This window comes from Amphiprion ocellaris, chromosome 6, assembly GCF_022539595.1.
Source record: "Amphiprion ocellaris isolate individual 3 ecotype Okinawa chromosome 6, ASM2253959v1, whole genome shotgun sequence".
Taxonomy (NCBI): Eukaryota; Metazoa; Chordata; class Actinopteri; family Pomacentridae; genus Amphiprion; species Amphiprion ocellaris.
In genome coordinates this window covers 38,568,361-38,585,021 of record NC_072771.1, presented here as the reverse complement: position 1 = coordinate 38,585,021, position 16,661 = coordinate 38,568,361, and the positions used below count along the sequence as shown (strand labels likewise).

Sequence of the window (16,661 nt, the reverse complement as noted above, 5' to 3'; positions counted from 1 at the left end):
AACTAGCAATTATGGACAGGCTTAATAATGATAAACCGTAGAAGATGAATATTTTCCTCTTGCTTCAACTCTTAATTCTGGCCTGATTTGATTTGATGTGTGTGTCAAGTCAAACTGGGAGAAGCTGAAACCTCATAGAAAGAAGAAGCTGAAATGTGATAGAAAGAAGAAGCTGAAATCTGATAGAAAGAAGAAGCATTCACACAGGTACTCCACTCAGCTGGGGCGGAACCAATCTGCGGCTGCAGGTTTGCTACCTGCAGCATAAAAAGGAACACACGCAGCATTGAGGAGGAAGGAGAATGATTGACCTCCTCAAACAAAGTGGCTGTGAGCGGAGGATCTGCGGCAAACTGTGCAGGACTGCTTCATCTATAGAAATCCAGGTAGCAGCCGGTAAGAGCAGAACCATGAAAGATCTGGGAGACTGTTTAACCTGCAGATGTTAGCCGCTGCAGAACGTGTTAGCATTAGCATTAGCCACGGAGCGGCGGGTTGTTAACTTTCTGATGTCTGTACGCCAATAATTGCTGTGTGTTTGTAATTGCTCAGTTGAAAATAAGATTGCAGGCTAATTGGTGCTAATTAGAGATTTTCCAGCTAAGGTTAAAAACCAGTTAATTCGTTCTGTTTGTAATGGTGGGTTTGTACTATGCACTTTATTCTATTTGTTTATTTATTGGATCTGGGACGGAATGCACTTTAAAAGTCACTTTATGCACTTTAAATAATTTTAAAAATATGAATTAAAAAGTATAAAAATAGTTTAAAAAGTCTGATAAAAATGTTGAGTAAAATTTGTTAAAATGTGATTAAAATCAACTCTTTAAAATGCAGGTAAATTGAGTGGCACCTCAGAGAATAAAAGCTGTTGGAGATCTCATGTTGTGGGACGGACCACTTGGCAAGACAGTTGGAGGTTCTCATCCTGAGCTCTTTGAGGGACTTATCTTGTCAGCCCGTCTTTCCAATACACACTTTGCAAGATCCATGAGGACAGCTGCTGCAAAGTCATTACCACTGTCCAAGGTCAGCTTTCACCCAGCAAATAAGCTGCTGTAAAGTTCCATGAGTCAAGTACATCGGCCACCAAGCGTGTGATAGACTGGTTACCTGTCCAGGTGTCCTCTGCCTTCACCCTAAATCAGCTGTTAAAGACTCCAGCCCCCCTGCAACCCTAACGAGGATTAAGCGGTGTATAGGTAGCAGATGGATGGATGATTTTATGGAAGTTTTGTTGCATCCTGTTGTTCACTTTCTCAAGGCTCAGATATAGAAGAATCTACAGGACCATTTTAGCAGCCCCAGTACTTTTGGAGACTCTGAAAAGGGGGAAACATGTACAGGTTGAACATGAGGAGCCCAAGAACCTTGTAGAACCACAAACATCATGACGGTTCTTTCAGATTTATAATTACTGACACCGATCCATCTGAGGACTGTCCCTGACAGTCTGACCCAATTTTCTACTCTATCCAGGAGTAATTAGGATCAAACGCTGCAATGAGATCCAATAACAGCAGGACTGTTAGACTCTTTAAACCATAACTCAGGAAAATGCCTTTTATATTCTTTATCAGAGCAGTTTCAGGGCTGTGAAATGAATAAAACCTGATTGAAAACTGTCTAGAACGTCATCCATCTGCAAGAAGTTATTGATTTAATTAAACTGTACTCTCCCAGTAATCTGACTTAGGAAGAAGATATTGTTATGATTTTATTAGAATATTATATTGAAGAATCCAGATTTATCTTTTTCCTGACAAGTGCAGCTTTTAGTGAAGCTGGAAAGATGCCTGAGAGAAGGAAACGTAAAACTTTTTTTTTGAAACGCTTATAGGCTGAATATTTTCTGAACACATACAGTATTGTCATTAAGTGAAGTGAATTTAGATGTAGAACGTGTTTTTCTGCATTGAGTGATAAGGTCATAGCATCTCTGCTGGGATCAAACATTTAGCGTCTGATATTCTCAGTTTCATAAAAATAAAAACTCATCACATTTTTTTAGCTGACAGGAATTCGGTTGTTGAACGTAATGAGTTTTGCTGACCTGCAAGCAAGGCCAAAAAAGTGTTTTTACGATTGTAATATTAATGACACTACAGAGTCTGAAACACTCTGCGTAGCTCAGAGGTGTAAAGACTGAGTTTCTCTAAAAATCAATCTGAAGTTTTGTTTTTCTCTGTTTTCTTTTGATGAGCAGCTGCTGTGGAATTTCTTTGCTGCACTTTCTGTATGCTGGAGATTATTGCAGTCTTAAGAGATGTTCCTTCTTTTAAGACCTCGTGTGTTTTGGAATTTAAAGCGATTAAAATGCTTGTTTACAGATTCTAAATATGTGACTGATGAATCGGATAAAGCTTTTATAAGTAGTGCATTGGTATTTGCACGACGGCGCCCTTTTGAAAAGTTTAAAATCAAGTTTGGGCAAGAGCAGGAACTAAAGTGTCAAAGAAAATGCAGAAGTCACCTTGTTGATTTCTAGTGTTTACTGCAGGAACAATATCAAATATTGCAAGCATTTTTCTTGCAGAGAGTGCACTGACACTTTTTTAGATGAATCTTAAAATCACCAGTTAAAAAGAGGAGTTAAAATCAGTAACTGTCAATATTTCATGAAAACCATAAATAAACTGTGCACAGTACTTCGTGGGTCTGTAAACAGCATCTAATAAATTGCTTGTTGAAGTTTTCACCACAGTACAGAGATATTCAAAGGAGTTAAACTCACAAAGTGCACTGTGCTTGCAGTAAAATGTGCTGAAAATACCTTTTTGTAGACTCGGGAATCATTTACAGCAAAATATGGAGAGGCTGTTTCCATGAAACTCTTGTACTACAGCTACTATTATACATATCTCCATTAAAAGCATTTAATCTGTCTGGTATGATTTGATAAAATCATTAATTACTATTTATATGTAGTGGAATCAGTATATTATAGACTTAAACAGAATATAACCAAACAAAAAAATCTAATATTTTCCGACAGTCATTATTGACATTTGACAAATCCAAAAGCCAAAATGTTACAGATCATAGACCTGCATTGATTATCCAATTACTTGGCACAGTAACAGTCATATTAAATCATCATATGTGAACATATTGGCAAACGAAGTAAAATTGGGTCTAACTGTGAAGCTTTTTTCTTGTTGATGATACTCAACCTTTTTTTCTGGAGATCTTTTGCGTGATATAAACTTAAAAATTTAAATCTTTTTCTATGCATGTTATGAGACGTTACGCACCTGTCTAGGGGGAAGGTGCGTAGCATAATATTTGTTTTTTAAAAAATTGAATATTTTCCCAGTCCCCAAAGCAACCAACAGGATCTAAGAAATTGTTTTTAAAAAGTTTATTTACAATATTTTAAAATAAAACAGGCCACTCCATGGGCTATACATTCAAACAACAACAACAAAACTGGATTGAAACTGAAGAGGCATTTTAGCACTCAAACAAAAAAACTTATCCAACAAAAACACAACTACTAGAAAAAGAAACGTAAGTCTAACAAACAAAAGCAAAACTAGCCTAATCTAGCAAAGAACACAGGTATCAATTCAAAAGATTGGAGTCTGGGAAAACACGCAAAAACGGTGCTGCTGTCAGGGTGGCTCTTCCATCACTGCAGGCCGCTGCGATTTAAAAAGGTGAACAGCCAATCAGCACTGGGTCCGCCTTGCTGCCAAATACATCTCCTGGACAGAACAAAGATCTCCACAGACAGACCACACTACAAACTAACAGGACGAACAGACGACTCACACAGAACACAAGGACAACGAGACAAAGATCCACACGAACACAGAACAGCCACTGCCAGACAACAAAACAACTCCAAAACACAAACACAGTAATATCACATCACAGAATACGGCCACAGCCATAACAGAGTGCAATATGATACTTTACAACTTTTAGGCACGATAATAACAGATGTAAGAGTACATGCATTTTTGGGCAGAATCAGTGGTTTGTTTTCACCACGATGAGGCGTATTAGCGACGATTTTAAAAAAATGTTTAAAAAAGTAATTTAAAGGAGCGGTGCTGGGATTTTAGCAGCGGCGGGCGACCGCTGCAGAATGGATGTAGTGGAAACCCTGAGCTTAATAAATTCTCTGACATCCCAAACGTCATACTAGAAGTAAAAAACCACTGCAGCCTCTAAGCAACTGGCTGAGAATCTAACATTAAGCTAATTAATGCTTCTAAAACAGGGAGAATGACAATAACAAGGTACCAAAGTGCTTCCAGCTTGCAATTTCCAGTGTCTGAAACACCTTTAAATGGAATAATAATAATCTTTTACAGATCCACAAGTTCTTCATAAGGTGCAGCAAGAAGAATACTTTCAGATAAAGGTGCGCATCTGTTGGGCAGAAAGGCTAAAGAAAACTTTCATACGACTGCAAAGAAGCTGCAGAAAGGTTCCCCTGACAGATAGCAGATGAAGTCAAAAAGTTTTTGGCCACAATAATCAAAAGTAGGAAAAAAGGAGCAGCATTTGATGAAAAGAACATCTGACCAGCTGATAACAGAAGGTGAAATTATTCTGCTTTGGACAGTTGGTGCCACAGGAAACAGCAGAGATAGAGGAAATAATTGATGCCAGTAAATTTTAGAAAATTCTGAATGCCAGTGTCCCGCAGTCAGTGAAGAATAGCATAGAATAGAAATACTTAAATTTGTTTGCTACAGCAGAAAGAGTACAGTTCTCACCATTATTTAGATTAGGCTCAAAGATGACATTTAGCCAGATGTTCTTATGTCTAAAAAACGGTCAACAGATAAACCAGTTCAGCTCTGAGTGATGGACTGGCCTCAGCTGGTACTTGTCACTATGATAATAATAAAAATAACAATAGTAATATATAAGAATATTTATATAGAACCCTTAAGAACAGCGTTCACAAAGTGCTTTGACAGTCAAAACATGCAACACAGACGATCAAACAAGACACAAGGCAGAGCAGTCAAATAAAGAGTAAAGTTGATAATAAGTTAAATGAATAATTAACTAGATTTGAATGCATATCAAACAAAGGACCTAGGCAGTTTAAAAGTTGAGGAATATGATTGAAGATTAAAGTTAGAAATCCAAAACTTTGAGAATTAAGGAATTAAAGTTGACATCACACCAAAGAACCAGTCAACTAAAATTAAAATAAAGCAAAAGCGAATATATAAAATAAACAGATAAATAGTACAGATATACAGAATAGAAGCTAAAAGTAAACTTCACACAAAAGTAAGTCTATAAAAGGGGTTTTCAGAAGTGATTTAAAAGAAGTTACTGACTCCTCAAGCCTCATCTCCTCACTGTAAGAGTGGCAAAGATCCCAACTAAATCTACTTTCATCTTATTTCAGGAATAAAGATGCTTCTGGTTCAGAGGAGCCTGGATCTTCACACCAGGACCAGCCTGTCCATCATATTTCCTGAACTGTGGACAGAACTGGTCTCCAGCTACTTCAGCAGCTGATGGAAATCACTTTTAAGTCGAGGTAAGTGTTCGCTGTTCCCCCACAAAGACTACAATGATTCCCTCCAAGTCTGCAGTGTGTGGATTAGTACATGTTTTCAGGGATTTTCAATCATTTCTTTTATGTTTGTGATAAAATGCACTTTCCTTCTTTGTGTTAACAACAAGAAGATCTGTCTGTCATTAGCTTCAAATGATCAGGTGATCTCACATCTACTGGAAAAGGTGACAAACAAATTTAAATTCAGACTAGTCAGCCAGTCTATAAATAAGAAAACTCTGGATGTGACCTGGAATGTATATTTGGGCTCAAAATATTCCATTAATGTCCTTTTTTCCATCAGCACAGTTAAATGGACACAGATCTTGTGCCGTTATTGCTGTGATGAGCCGTGTTATCTCTTTGCAGGTTAGTTATTTGGTTTAGTTTTCATGGTTTCCTTTCTGATCAAGAGGTTAGACAGCAATTTATTCTACATGCAACCTGCCAAACTGCACAGATTTTACAAGATCTCATTGGTTTTCCACAGGGAGTCGGGTGTGGTCATCTGTGGTGATTATCTACACAACCTTTTAGATTAAACTGCTCACCAGCGTTGTACGTTAATAAAATATTAATAATTAGTTTAGCTGACGAGTATTTCTGGTGCAGACTCGTCTGGGCAGCAACACTTAGTCACCTATTTGATCATGTCTTTGGGTTTGACACATAATAATGCAATTTATTATTATTATTATTATTATTATTATTATTATTATTGTTGTTGTTGTTGTTGTTATTATTATTATTATTATTATTATTATTATTATTATTATTATTATTATTATTATTATTATTATTATTATTATTATTATTATTATTATTATTATTATTATTATTATTATTATGGAGGCCACCATTTATGTATCAATTAAAAATATATAAATACCAGATCTGTGGAAAAGTCATGTGTGAAGACTTGTTGATGTTTATTTTAAAAATGAAATACTAAGTAAAGCTGACGGTGTGGCTCAAGGGATGGTTGGTCTGAGTTTAAAGACTGAAATATGTCCTCTGTTAGATGAATTTGCATGATATTTGGTGCAGATATTCGTGGTTCACAGAGAATGAAGCCACATGTTTAGATAATCTCTGACCTTCCTCCAGGGAGACCATCTCAGAATCTGCTGAAACTTTGTAGGAATGATCTTTGACATTTGAAGCTGACATCTGCCCTCAAGTAGATGATCCTTCCATCTCTTATTGTCTTAAATTTCATCAACCTGCCTATGATTCAAGATGTCCATCTGACCGTTTGGAAATGTATTACTTTTGTCAACTTCGACCATGACTCCCATTTCTGCTAACATTTGAAAGCTTTCAAAGCATTGGTAACGTCATTCAGACATTATTCTCACTATAAGATCGATCAAATAAGAGCCTATGTATTAGAAATCCATTTTATTTGCAACTTCTTCAACAAATCCTGAATCTGAGAGGTCTTGAGCACAAAACAGAGGCTTCTTTTGCTGCATTCTCTCCGTTTACCAGAAATGTCTGAACATCTCCTGGAAATCTGTAGACTCTTGGACATATACTTCAAGAGATGTGGAGGTCTGAAAGTGGCATTTCGTTCAACTCGCGACTGGATTTACTGAAAATTTCTGTTGGAATTTCAGCTAAAAACTCGCCAGATGTCCGTCTCAGATGCCAAAGATCATCAATTTCTAAAAAGTTTCAACAGATGCTGAGATGGTCAAGCAACCACCTTCTCTCATTTGACCTGGAATGAGCCTCCAGATCGTCCTAAAATATCTGGATGTTTTGCATCATTGATTTCCTCATTTTTCACATACTGTCGTTGTCCTGCACTTTCTATTTATGACCAAACACCTATAAAACTAATGCCTTTGCCACGTCTCTTGTGGGTTTAGCCTGAAATGACCAGTTGTAGCTGCAATAGTTTTACCAAAAATGTGTGGAAGGCTGAAGTCTGTAGTGTTTGTTTACTGGGAGAGAACAGGAGCTGAACTGGACAACAGTGAGTTGTAGCTGCATTTGTCTTGTTTGTGCTAACTGTGAAACTTGTCACAAAGAAAGAGGAAGGATGGGATTCTGCTGATTTTGTGCAACAAGGACTTTGTAGTGTTGAAAGTGAGTTATTATGCCAAGTAGTAGTAGTAAAGCTGTGTGTAGTACTTAGTATGGGCTTAATCTGTGTGTAAATTGTCATGCCATAGTTCCAACATGACAGTTCAGTTCCATTTTTGGCCATTTTGCAATAAAAAATGCACCATTCGGGGGTAAAATTGAAGTATTGTCTTCTTAGTTTCTCATGTGCAGAGAGGCTTTGGTATCACGAAGATTGAAGGGTTAGATTCGAAAAATTATATGACGCAATTTGCCTGTAAATGACTCAGATTGAGTCTGCTTGGTGCTGCTGTGACAAAAATTGATAAAACTCTTGTTTCATTTTTGTTGCTTCAGATTTGATAGATGCTGAGTTTTTTATAGCTGGTTCAATTGTGTCATTGTCACCGAATGGTCGCTTTGAGGCTGTTATTTTCTCTCTGCCTTAGAATTGCTGGGAGGTTGTCATATCTTAGTCTGGCCAGGCGACGGGAATAAAGACATTCATAGTATTTCATTAATCTCCCAAGTGTTTCTTATTCATAGAACCTGACACTGTTCGTTCTGGTCCCACAGTTGTGCCGTTATTAGAAATTAAATGTGATTTAGTCTTTTTTTTTTTTGGAGACGCTACTAGACAGCCTTCTTCTGACAAGTCTTTTGTTCTTTATTTGGCAAATTTAGCAATGAAGCTGCTTTTTTGTATCTAAAGTGAACAAAACTTGATGTATTGATCTCCTTTTGGTTGTGCTTTGAACACAACTGATTCAGTTTCCAAAAAGTGTCTCAGAGCTCCATGCTGTTCCCCTTTAGAAGCATTCCTTCCAGCTGTGAATTCACTCTGAAAAAGATCTTTTTTCCTCCAAATAACAATCTTAAGTTTGACTCTTTCCGTTAGTTCTGAGGCCTTGTTTTCTGTTATGACAGTGCTATCTATTCAACAATGTTCTGCTGGAAACTTGAAGCACATATTGACATATTTCTAGCAGTGAACATTAGCTGCAGGTTTATTTAGTTGAATAAACGTCTGAAGAGTCAACCTCAGCTTCAGTGGAATTTTAAACTCAAGGAAATTTTTATCGAAGGAAAATTATCATGGCCACTGTGAATAATATTCTGCAGTTTGTTTTCAGACTGAAAACAAAGGAAAATCTGAATTATTTCTTCTTCATTCTACATGTCAGAACTTCTTGAGTCTTCGTGGGGCAGCATGGCTCAGTGGGTAGAGTTGTCGTCTTGTAACTGGAGGGTTGCTGGTTTGATCCTGGCCTGTAGAGCTCACGTCCAGGTGTCCCTGAGCAAGACACCAAACCCCTAACTGCTCCTGGTGGGTCGTGGTTAGCGCCTAGCATGGCAGCTTCCACCATCAGTGTGTGAATGTGTGTGTGAATGGGTGAATGTGATGTATAATGTAAAGCGCTTTGGGTATCGTATAGTAAAGCGCTATATAAATAAAGACCATTTAAATATGTAAATCTTTCTGATTATTTCCACTTTTAGTTGAAAACATGACAGCATCAACATCTTGTCAGACTTTTGGGCCTTCCTGTTTGTATTTTCCTCGGCTGATTTGCAGTAAAGAGAAGAACACAATGTACTGTGTAAGTTTAGGAAAGTTTGCAATAAACTTTCAGCACCAAACAGCACAATAACAAAAGTTCTGCACGCTCCTCTTCACACAGCAGAACGCTTTGGCTCAAGTTATAATCAGAACTTCTTCCCCAGAAAGAAGACAGTCGTGGTAAAACATGCTGCTGGATGTAGAGAGAAGAGAGAAGCAGCATCCTGACACTGAGGTCCTGCTCAGACTGAACTCATGATTATATCATGAGTGACAGAGTGAAGCTCGTCTCGACCTGTTGCATGTGAGATCTTGTGCTTCCAGTCGGCACACAGAGCTGAAGGCAGAGAATGAGACATAATTAATATAATTAAACTGGACTAAATGTATATTCTGCTGGTTTAGCTCCTTAAATATGAAGATTTGCTGCTATTATGTGTTTTTTTTTTATCACTGTAAACCATATATATTGGATTCTGGCTGCTTTTCTTCAGTAAAACAGTTCAACTAATGACAAGAAACTCACAGATTGACAGATAATAATGCAACATAATGCAATTAAATACACACATTTAATAATGCATAATAGCATAGCATGTATATAACAATTTTTAAAATATGGTTAACGTGTTCTTATGGTGTTTTTTAACAACATTCTTTTATTTTTTTTCCACAACATAACAAAGAAATACAAAAACATGTGTCGAACAAACATGTCAAACCCCCAATCCCCACCCTCCAAATTATTCCAGTTCTTGGTTTGGGATCAGGTTAGTGTTTTAGTTCACTGTATAGGAGGGAAAAAAGCGCATTTCTACTAGGGCTGTCCCCGAATATCCGAATATTCAGTCGTGATGGTGGTATACGAATATGTATTCTGAGACCTGAATATTTGGACTAGATTAATCATTTATTTAATGTTCTTTTTAGGGAAAAAAATTCTTTCAAAAATAAGGACATTTCTAAGTGACCCCAAACTTTTGAACAGTAGTGCAAATTAAATTCAACATGTTAAAAAATTATATATTGAATACAATATTGTTTGAAGTTTCTTTTTTCTTTTTTCTGTTAAAAAATTTTGCCACCCTTGTATATATTGTAAATAAAGCTGCTGTAACAATGTAAATTTCCCCTGGAGTGGGGAGAAATAAAGAACTTTATCTTATCTTATCTTTTCTTGAAGATATGTATTTTTGCCTAGAAGTAGAAGTACTTTTCTCTAAGGGGAGAGTTTAAGATAGCTCAGACAACCACCTGCTTCCTCTTGGTCTTCTGATGTGTTTCCACTCTCTGTTTACTACTCTCGTCAGCATATTAATATGCCAAAAATATGCTTAAATCTACAAATATTGGCTGATTATGATGTTTTTTAATATGCAAGAAGATGCATTGTGAACAAAACAAGCAGTTAACGCCATAATTGAGCATTTCCAGCTTGAAACTGCAGCATGAGAGTCTCAAAAACTCACATTATACAGGTAGTCTATGGTGTAGAGCTGTATTTGAGCCATTTTAAAGCAGGAAGGGATAAAACGGCCATAAATATGACAGATTGATACCCAGAGATAAAGTTTTTGACATTAAATCAGTGACCAGAGAGGGAGTTTGAATATATTTGTACTTAAATAAAGAATATGCCAACTAAATGAATGACTGCAAATAGCTACAAAAAAAACTAAACTTTCTAAGGAAAAATGCAAAACAAAGTTTTAGTGCACTTGTCAGCAGATAGTAACATCTCTTTCCACCGGTCTGGTAAACATATTGACTTTGACAAATGCACTTTTCTGTGCTGCTTTTCTTTTTTTAATCTGAGTTCATAAATCTTCTCTTGTCTAAAACACTGAATCTTCCTGTATGCAACTAATTTCAAATTCTAATATACACTTCCTCTATTCAAGCACTTGTTTTGCCGAATGACCTGCTAATTTCACACCTAATGTGTAGTTAATGTGACATTTCATGTCAGTAATTAGCTGACACCAATTATCTAAAAATCAGTTAATTTGCCCGATTAATTGGCCGATTGTCTATCACTGTCAATAACAATCAAGAATGGGACTGTGAAGCGTGCAATCTCTGATCTGACGGTATGACTACATTCCTGCCTTCGCTAGAGAGAAAATGTGTTTGGGTTTTATGCTGAAAATTGGTCAATCAGAAGAATAAATCACCGGCAATCTTGACAGATTGAGTAGGTTATTAAAGAAAAACGCCAGAATTTGCTGTTGTCTTTGTGTTTTATCCCATTTAAGGTGAATATCTCTGGTGTTTAGACTCTAGGTTGGGCAAAACAAGCAATTTGAAGATAGGTTTTGTAATGTTTTGCTATTTTTTTCCACCTTTTTATAAGCTAAACTGTTTGTCCTGAAATCAACAGAAGATCAGTCAGTTGTGAGAGTAATCGCAGGCCTAATTTGAACCGATTTCAGCGTATGCGTCTTGTTTGTACACGAGTCCTTTGCTTGCAGCCCTCCGGAATACCAGGTCTCCGCAATGCAAAGAAAAATGAGCCTTTTCCCCGATCATGCGTTAAACTGATATTGAACCTCGGAATCCGAAGGGAGACAAAAGCCTTTTCCCGCTCCTCCTTTTAAGTTGTGCAAGAGTTAGAATCGATACAGGCCTTTGCTTCCCGCCTTGAATGCAGACGGGTTACGACACCACATCAGCCAGACTCTCTAATAATAGGGAGCACCTGGCCCTTTCAGATTGCCTTTCAGGAGTCATCAGGAGGGAAAATTCCTTGATTTAGTTTAGGGGGTTTGGAGGAAAGCGCTTGTGTCGCCCGGAGAATGTGATGATGGTGGACAAAAGCTACAGAGGAATAGCAGGAATCGCACTGGCACCTGACTTTTTCCAGCTGACATCTCTGGCGCTCAGACAAGGATTAACTTCCAATTTGCCCCTCTCTTCCTGGGCTCAAATCTATCCCAACAGCCCGGCACTTCAAACGGGCAGATAAAAAGGGGGCGATGGACGGTCATTCTTCAGGGGGAATTGGCTTAGTGAAGCTCTGTTTAAAATGGCAGGGATACAAAAAGGAGGTTTGTTTTGATGTGCTGTGGAGTGTGAGGGTCCGGGCCAGCTGTACAGTACCAACACCCCTTCTTCCCCCTTCCGCCCTCCAGCGTCTGAGCTGCACAATGCAGCCGAGATGTCCTGAAATACAGAATGAAGCTGGTGGTAGAGCACGAAAACCGCTGCACTGTACTTCTAAAAAATAAAGTACTTTAGAGTGTTAATTTTGGAGCCTCATTTTACTTTAGTTGCTGTCTTCTAATTGGAAAATTTCTTCATAGGTTAGATTTTGTCATGCATTTTTAAGTGCTGTATAATCCTCACTTTGCATCTTAGGCTGGTGTTACCACTGTTACCATGGTTACAGATGTGAATCCTCACTTTGCATCTTAAGCTGGTGTTACCACTGTTACCATGGTTACAGGTGTGATTGTCGTAGGGCTGGATGAAGCTAAAAAATATAGTTTAAAAATCAGTATCACCACTTTTAATGCACCACATGACACTCAGGGTTACACTACCACGGTGCAGGGATAATGTCTCCAGTCTGGGATCGGGAGACATATTAACAGGGAGTAATGGTGGGATTTCACTAATATGGCCTCGCTGGTGGGACCCGGCCCCCTTATGGCTATGGGGTGGCGGGGGTGGACCATCATCCGTGTTGCTGTGGCTGGGGGGTCCCCGGGACCGGGGGGCTGTGGCCTGGGGGGGTTTTCTTGCGTGCCCGACGGGTCCGGGCTGGTGCAATGGCTCTTGGTGGGCTGCGGGGGCTGGATTGGCCGTCCTGGTGGGCGCTGTGGCTGTACTGCGGGCTGATGGCGTGTGGTGGCTCTGTCCTGGTGGGTTGTCAGGGCGCATTGCGGGGAGTGGGGGCCCTGGGTGTACTGCGCTCACCTGGGGCCTGGTGCGGGGGGTATGCGGGGTGCCTCCCTGTCGGCATCGCCGGGCCCCACCACACTGTCCATTTTCACTCTCTGGACTCGCATCGGGTCCCGGCTCCGATTTCCTCTGACTGGCTCCCTGTGCGGCCTGCTTTGTGCTGGGCTGGTTGCCACCCCTTCGGTGGGCCGCTCGGCTCCTGTGTCTGGCTTCCTGGCTGTGTGGGGCCGCTGGCCCCCTCGGGGGTGGGGGAGGGGTTGGTGGGGTGGGGGGTTTGGTGGGGGCTGGGGTGGGTGGGGTTGGGGTTTGGGTGGCGGGTGGGTCCTCGTGCCCCGGGCCGCCTGGGTCGGTCTTGGCGCGCTGGGGGTGTCGGTAGCTGCTCCCTCTTGTTCTCCAGGTCTGCGTGGCTCACGGTGGCCCCGGTGGCTCTCTGGGGGCCCCCGGTGGTTCTCTGGGTCTGCGTGGTTCACGGTGGCCCCGGTGGCTCTCTGGGGGCCCCCGGTGGTTCTCTGGGTCTGCGTGGTTCACGGTGGCCCCGGTGGCTCTCTGGGGGTGCCGCCCTGTGGCTCCTGTGGCCCGGGGGGAGGGGTGCCCTGTTGGCTTGGCCCTGCCTTGCCGTGATTGCTGTTCTGGGCTTCGGGGTTCTTCACACTTGCATGTTTGATCAGGTCTCGCCAGCTACTGCCGAGTCCCATTGTCAGTGAATGATGGGACCCACCAGAATGTGCTGAGAATCTCTCCAGAGTCTCTACCCTAAACTCATTTTCTCTTTCACTGGCATCCACTTCTGGCCTATTCTATTCTATTCTATACTGTCAAGACATCCACAATTATGGTGCTCAGTATTGTTTGTTTATTTATTGATTGAATCTCTTTTTCTTTTGTGTTGGTTTTCTTTTTTTAATTTATTTTTTTTTCTTTCTGTTTTATTGATGGGCAGTTAGTAGTTGGGAATAACACACCACCTTACAATCTTTAATTGCAATAGCACCGCCTGTTAATTTCTATCCCTTTTCATCCTGTTCGTCCTGTTCGTCCTGTCCAGTCTTTGTTTCCCCCACACATCACTGAGGTGTAGCACTGCCCTCCCTGGCTCATAATAGGGAATTCTAATAAAGAATATCTGCTTAGCTTTCAGGGAGGGCTGGTGATGGTCACACACATGCACTAAATATTAAAATATTTGGCTGCAAGACTAAAATATGCATCAATCTCATACAATGTTGACACCTCTTTTGTGGAGTTAAACAATGAGAACAAATGCAGACAAAAAAAAATCTGTATCAATCGGAATGTTAGTAATTAACAGCTTTTCAATGAATTCCGTTCCTTATTTAGTTTTTTTTACAAATATATTAAGCAGTATGGCAGAAGACACGTGTCAGAAAATGTGTTGTACATTAGCTGTAGTACCCTGTTGTGTGCCAAAATTCATGATGATTTTTTTTTTCAAAGAAAACCTTTCTGGAGTCTTTTTCATGGCCTCCTTTACATTATTTCATCATATGGCACATCAATGGCAATTTTTCACGTTTTGAAAAATTGCTGCTTTTCACAACATGTTGAAAAATGGCAATTTTTTTTCGACATAGTATAGTAAGGCGTTTTTTTGCGCCAAAATTCATGATGATTTTTTTTAAAAGAAAACCTTTCTGCAGTGTTTTTCACAGCCTCCTTTACATTATTTCATCATATGGCACGTTTTTACAACATGTTTGCAAAATCGCATTTTTTTTCGACATAGTATAGTAAGGCGTTTTCTTGCGCCAAAATTCATGATGATTTTTTTTGAAAGAAAAGCTTTCTGGAGTGTTTTTCACAGCCTCCTTTACATTATTTCATCATATGGCACGTTTTTACAACATGTTTGAAAAATCGCATTTTTTTTTTCGACGTGGTATAGAAAGTCGCTTTTTTTGTGCCAAAATTCATGATTTTTTTTTTCAAAGAAAACCTTTCTGGAGTGTTTTTCACGGCCTCCTTGACATTATTTCATCATATGGCACGTTTTTACAACATGTTTGAAAAATCGCATTTTTTTTTTCGACGTGGTACAGAAAGTCGCTATTTTTGTGCCAAAATTCATGATTTTTTTTCAAATAAAACCATTCTGGAGTGTTTTTCACGGCCTCCTTTACATTATTTCATCATATGGCATGCTTTTACAACATGTTGAAAAATCGCATTTTTTTTCGACATAGTCTAGTTAGGCGTTTTTTTGCGCCAAAATTCATGATGATTTTTTATTCAAAGAAAACCTTTCTGGAGTGTTTTTCACGGCCTCCTTTACATTATTTCATCATATGGCACGTTTTTACAACATGTTTGAAAAATCGCATTTTTTTTCCGACATAGTATAGTAAGGCGTTTCTTTGCGCCAAAATTCAAGATGATTTGTTTTTCAAAGAAAACCATTCTGGAGTGTTTTTCACGGCCTCTTTTACATTATTTCATCATATGGCATGTTTTTACAACATGTTTGAAAAATCGCATTTTTTTTTCCACATAGTGCAGTAAGGCGTTTTTTTTGCGCCAAAATTCATGATGATTTTTTTTTCACAGAAAACCTTTCTGGAGTGTTTTTCACGGCCTCTTTTACATTATTTCATCATATGGCACGCTTTTACAACATGTTGAAAAATCGCATTTTTTTTCGACATAGTATAGTAAGGCGTTTTTTTGCGCCAAAATTCATGATGATTTGTTTTTCAAAGAAAACCTTTCTGGAGTGTTTTTCACGGCCTCCTTTACATTATTTCATCATATGGCACGCTTTTACATGTTGAAAAATCGCATTTTTTTTCGACATAGTATAGTAAGGCGTTTTTTTGCGCCAAAATTCATGATGATTTTTTTTCAAAGAAAACCTTTCTGGAGTGTTTTTCACGGCCTCCTTTACATTATTTCATCATATGGCACGTTTTTACAACATGTTTGAAAAATTGCATTTTTTTTCGACATAGTATAGTAAGGCGTTTTTTTTGCGCCAAAATTCATGATGATTTTTTTTTCAAAGAAAACCTTTCTGGAGTGTTTTTCACGGCCTCCTTTACATTATTTCATCATATGGCACGCTTTTACATGTTGAAAAATCACATTTTTTTTCGACATAGTATAGTAAGGCGTTTTTTGCGCCAAAATTCATGATGATTTTTTTTTCAAAGAAAACCTTTCTGGAGTGTTTTTCACTGGCCTCCTTTACATTATTTCATCATATGGCACGTTTTTACAACATGTTTGAAAAATTGCATTTTTTTTTCGACATAGTATAGTAAGGCATTTTTTTTGCGCCAAAATTCATGATGATTTTTTCTTTCAAAGAAAACCTTTCTGGAGTGTTTTTCACGGCCTCCTTTACATTATTTCATCATATGGCACGCTTTTACATTTTGAAAAATCACATTTTTTTTCGACATAGTATAGTAAGGCGTTTTTTTTGCGCCAAAATTCATGATGATTTGTTTTTCAAAGAAAACCTTTCTGGAGTGTTTTTCACGGCCTCCTTTACATTATTTCATCATATGGCACGTTTTTACAACATGTTTGAAAAATCGCATTTTTTTTCCGACATAGTATAGTAAGGCGTTTTTTTGC

General features: G+C 38.8%; 1 long non-coding RNA gene across 1 annotated transcript; it reads left to right on the top strand.

Moving 5' to 3' along the window:
- Nucleotides 1-266: 266 nt before the first annotated feature.
- Nucleotides 267-6,305, top strand: LOC118471678 (uncharacterized). The gene is made up of 5 exons (XR_008601971.1): nucleotides 267-396; nucleotides 838-1,029; nucleotides 5,381-5,515; nucleotides 5,838-5,902; nucleotides 6,024-6,305. It is a non-coding gene; the product is annotated as an uncharacterized LOC118471678 (long non-coding RNA).
- The last annotated feature ends 10,356 nt before the right edge of the window (nucleotides 6,306-16,661 follow it).